Source organism: Amblyomma mixtum, chromosome 10 (genome assembly GCF_055824585.1).
Source record: "Amblyomma mixtum isolate Tamu chromosome 10, ASM5582458v1, whole genome shotgun sequence".
Taxonomy (NCBI): domain Eukaryota; kingdom Metazoa; phylum Arthropoda; class Arachnida; order Ixodida; family Ixodidae; genus Amblyomma; species Amblyomma mixtum.
In genome coordinates this window covers 61,901,510-61,906,626 of record NC_143021.1, presented here as the reverse complement: position 1 = coordinate 61,906,626, position 5,117 = coordinate 61,901,510, and the positions used below count along the sequence as shown (strand labels likewise).

At 45.5% G+C, this 5,117-nt stretch overlaps 1 long non-coding RNA gene across 1 annotated transcript; it reads right to left on the bottom strand.

Moving 5' to 3' along the window:
* Window positions 1–294: 294 nt before the first annotated feature.
* Window positions 295–1,352, bottom strand: LOC149325924 (uncharacterized). Its single transcript, XR_016286273.1, has 2 exons — window positions 1,041–1,352; window positions 295–643 (listed from the first exon to the last, which is right to left on the bottom strand). It is a non-coding gene; the product is annotated as an uncharacterized LOC149325924 (long non-coding RNA).
* Window positions 1,353–5,117: the final 3,765 nt, after the last annotated feature.

The window sequence follows — 5,117 nt, the reverse complement described above, 5'->3', positions numbered from 1 at the left end:
GCTTTATGTGCTCTTCTTATATTTCGTGCCATAATGCTGAATGTCGTAATTTTTGTATGTATTATAGTGCAAATTGATACTGTATGTCTGCTGTCAAAGTGTTTTCTTTTTCTTTACCGTAATGCGCGATTGTAATGTTTATCTCTTATACTGTTTGGTGTACTTTCCATGTTCTTTTAAAGTACCAACTTGTTTTTCCTACGTTCAAAACTGTCATCTAGTGGTCCCCTGGGCCTTGTCAAGCTGTGTGCACAGCTTTTAGCCCAGGGTGACCAGCCAGATTTTTCTGGTAAATAAAGTGCATTGACTGATTTATTAATTCATTGATATGCAACTTACAAATGATTGGAAATGAGGGGAACATGTGCACAGGGCGGAAAGCGCGTGGTCTGCAAGGAAACACTGAGGTGGCCCCGAGAAGGGCCTTTAGTAAGGACGACATCCGTTTTGTGCCTCTTCACTAAGCAGCGACGACACGGCGTGCGCAGTCCTCGTTTTGCCCGAGCTGTCGAAGCAATCCTTGGTAAAAAAAACACGAGGGAACAAAGTCGTGCTGTGTATGCAGATGCGATCGCCTCGTGGTTCCATTCACAGCGAACAACCATCCGGCAAGCCCGGCTCTTTCGACGGATTCAGGAAACGACTGAAAAGAACAAAAGTAAGGAGCGAAGAAAGGTGCACTGCTTACAGGTTAGAACACAAAAACAAAGCTAGGCGCTGCACTCGGTTAACCCATTCAACGAGGCGTGGCGTGAGCTTTAAATCCGATTTCGACAAGGCGTGAGAAGTCGCTAAAGAAGCAAAGGCACAATGCACTGGGTGAATGATATAGCTAGACTAAGCGCAAGTCATAACTTCTCTAAAGCCACACTGCACTCGTTTAACCCTGCAACGAGGCCTAGCGCGGGTTCTGATGTCTGGCGCCAATTTCGACAAAGAGAGGGAACACGGCCGCGAGATTGGATGCCCGCAATCTTCCAGGAAGCAATGAAGCGGCCCTGACAAGGGCCGTTTGGAGCAGCTCTTCAACGTCGACCTACAGCGGCGTGGCGGCGAGCAGTAGGCCCAGCGTCCGCGGCGAACAATGACATCGGCTTCCGAGAAGCATATCCAGGGAACGATGCTGCAAAAACAAAGTTTCGTTACAAGCACCGAAATTTGGTGAGCCCTCAATGCACGAGAAAACTTGCGACAATGTAGTTCAGTCCTTACCTCGGGGTTGAGAATGCGCACGCCCGACAAGCGCGTCAGCGTAGCTGTCAAACGGCGGTCCTCAAAGCGCGCCTGATGCGGATCCTTGTAGTGCCGCGGCAAAAACTTTAAATACGAGCACGACACTAGCCACGTGCTCCTGGCGAAAGCCGCAAGCAAAAACTGCACAGAAATTTCAGCTGGCTGTCGCCGACGAGCGCACCACGGTCGAACGCCATAGCTGCGCACGCCTCGAAACGAGCGCGCCGAGGATCACGAAACGAATGCCCGCTCACCACGCACGCGCGGCGCGGCGGGTGCACCTAGCGATTCCCCAGGCGCTCTAGGGAGAGGTCGAGAAAGGCGGGCTGACGCCACGTCCGGTTGAGAACGAGGGCGAAGTCAAAAAACGTCACGGAGAAGCGCATCTCATCGACCAATCAGCGTTTCCAGCCTGCCTACCCGCAAACGTTTCTATATATGGCGCCAGGAGCGCGAGCAGCTCGAGCAGCGTAGGGTGACTCGATGCGCTCCCGCTCTCCGCTTAAGGCCGTTGTACGATCGTTTTTGGGCGGATCCGCCAGCGAGCGAACCGCTCGCTTTCGGCCTTCGCTCGGGCGTGGGGCGGAATGGGTGTTGTACGATCATTTTGGAGCTGGCGGACGAGGCGGATGGTTTAAAGCGTTCCGATTGGCGCGCCCGGGATTGCCGTCTGTCCAATAGCATGCTCCTGTTGGCAACCTAGACGGCGCGAAAACGTGGTCTTTTTTTGCTCCTCGGCGACCGGCACCTAGGCTGAACTTCGGCGTAGCCACGGCGTGGTTTTTGAAGTTCTTGCTCTTGTACGCGGCTCTCGTCAGCTACCAGATGAGTAGCTTGGCTGTAGACGTTTTGACTGCTTACATGGGCAACACAAACAGGGTGAACTGGCCATTAGTCGCGCAGTTCGTCGCTGCCGACGCAGTCATTCAGCAGCAGCGTAAGCGTAGGCGCAAGCCTATACGACGTTGCGTAGGGTTCTCTGTGCTGCTGAATGATAGCAGTGATGTCGGGTGAATATGACTTATTATTTTCAACTGGTAACCGTCTGTGCAATCAAACACATGCTTTTAGTGAGTTTCCATTCTTTGCAGAAGCAAACCGACATCCTGAGTGGAGTACTTTAACACAGACGTTGGCTGCCTACCTACAACATAACTGCAAGTAAAAAAGTAATGGTGCATTTCATGACAATGGTTTGCTAGATTTGAGGATGGTGACCTTGTGGAACACACATCAAACATCTGAAAAAGATGAAATTGCTGTGACTGAAATTTTATGATTCTGGTTCACATACCGCGTACCTCATGTATAGTAGGATAAAACTTAAAAGAAACAGCAGTTGTTAGCACTCGGTCATGGCCCGAGGCATCCTGTATTACTCCACTAACCAATAACAGTAAACAAAATAAGTTGTTCGATGTACGTTTGACTTTATTAATCTATCTAGAGCTCTAGAATTCCAGAGCTTATCATTTTTTCTTGTAATAAGCTTCTTATGGTAGTATACAATAAAAGTTTTAACAGCGGACTACTTTTCTTGGCGCGGAAGAATTCTGTGCGGCGGTCCAGATGGCAGAGCTTCACTGCAGACTTAAATTGAATCTGACTATAGTGTTCGGTGATAATATGTTCTGACAGCCAAAAACCAAAACTGAACATTGGTTGTTGGCTGAGCTTAGATGCCAATTCAATGCAAACAAAAATATTTGTTGTAGGAATAGATACGCATAGTTAACATGAAACAAAAAGAGACAACCCGCAACAAACACCTCACTGATACTGCCAACTGTCCAAAGCGATATCACGAACAGTGTATGCTGGACTGTCCTACACAAGAGGTGACATAGAGCAGATGCCTCTGTGTGCTCTTAGATAAAAGGGAATAGTACCGAGGCTTAGTCCATGCTACTGCTTCTGACGTCAAGGTGACCTTGACAAGATTGGTTGTTGCATCTGTAGAGAGGGCATCTGCTGCTGCTGATGTGGACTGCTTGTTCACAGCCTTTAACAATGCTCTGTCATAGCACGTTAAAGAACCCCAGGTGGTCGAAATTTCCGGAGCCCTCCACTACGGCGTCTCTCATAGCCTTAGTCGCTTTGGGACGTTAAACCCCATAAACCAAACCAAACCAAACCAAACCAGATCATTTTTGCCCAGCTTGGTTCTTCAGCTGTTGGAAATCCAGCATCACCTGTATATCATTCTTCTTGTGTCCCTGTCACACGCCACTGTCTCTCATTAAAGAAAAGGTGTATGTGTATGCGTGTATTATGCATGCATGAAAAAATCAGCATATTTTAGCATGTTACCATCAGATATGAATGCATCTATACATGAGGAAATTACAATGTTCCCAACCTTTACTAATATGGAAGATCAGTGTTAACTGCAGGTGTTTACAATATCACAGAAAAATGACGACGCAATAATACTGATTTCTTTTGATTTTTTTTTGTCATGTTTATCACACCATTACGAAAATCGAAACAGAAATACCACTCAGTGGCTTCAAAGCGGATATGGTGCGGATCACTGTACTAAAGTGCACGCTTTTGTTCTGCAGTGACAGTGGGCAGGCCGCTTCCTTTTACCAGTGCTTCCTGAGGTGACATTGCAGTGAACATTGTGCAAACCAGTATGCAGCATAATAAACAACTGTCGAAAGTTCTGTTGAGAGCCAATCAATGTTGACATGCACAGAAACAAGGTGGCGTATTGTGCGTATGACCACAAAGCATTCTTAACTGTCCCATGAATTTAAAACAAAGTGGTTGCTCCGTATTTCAGAAAAGTATACATGTGCCATCCTCATTAATCCATACATAATTAGATAAGGGAGTAAGTACACTGGCCTAGAGGTTAAGGAAATGCAAGAACCGATTTGGAAAGTTTACATAGCAAATATTGGCGGAGACTAGGATAGAATGCTTTGTATAGTCAAGGGAACGGGAACTATTTTTATGCCTATTTTTATGTTTTGCAAGCCCGGTGAGCTATGTAAAAACTTCGAAAAGCCTTGTGAATCATTTTTAGTTCAAGAAGTTAATGAAAAAACGCTTGAACGTTTCCGAACTGCAGTTGAGGAAATTGACTTTACATCTGCGCTTGAGTGTACTACTGCTGATGATGCCTACGACATTTTCTTGGGTTTGCTTAAACGTGCTTACACAGATTGTTTTAAGTACAAATCTGTCAAAAAGCGCAAAAAATGTCGGAAACCATGGCTCACTGACGAATGTATTAGAATGATTAGTGAAAAAAATGCGATGTATTTTCAGTTCTTGAAAACAAAAGACCCCAATGACTTCATATCATTTAAGAAATACAGAAACAGTGTAACAAAAGTGTTACGCAACTCTAAACACGCTTATTTTGAAAATCTTTTTGGTCGCGTTGCAACTCGGGGAGACGCTCTTTGGCGTGAATTACATAAACTTTTAAATCGCAATACGCACGAAAGTGGAGACCTCGAAATTAGTGTCAATAATCAAAGTTTTAAAGGAAGAGAACTAGCAAATCAGTTTAATGAATACTTTACGACTTTAGCGAACAGTAACCATGATGATAAAGCATTGTCCTACTTGGGTCTACCGAATGCCCACACTGCTTTTTTTGATCCAGTTACTCCAGATGAAGTGTATTCCATTTTTATGTCTTTGAAGAATAGCAAAGCGCGTGATATTGATGGCCTTCTTATCCGCCCCATAAAGTTTTTGCTCGAGCTCCTGGTACCTGCTCTCACACATATTTTCAATACCTGTTTGACTACTGGTGTTTTCCCACAAAAAATGCAGCTAGCCAGAGTCACTGTTCTGTTTAAGTCGGGAGACAAAAATGAGTTTTCGAATTATAGGCCTATTTCTGTGCTGCCTGTCATATCAAA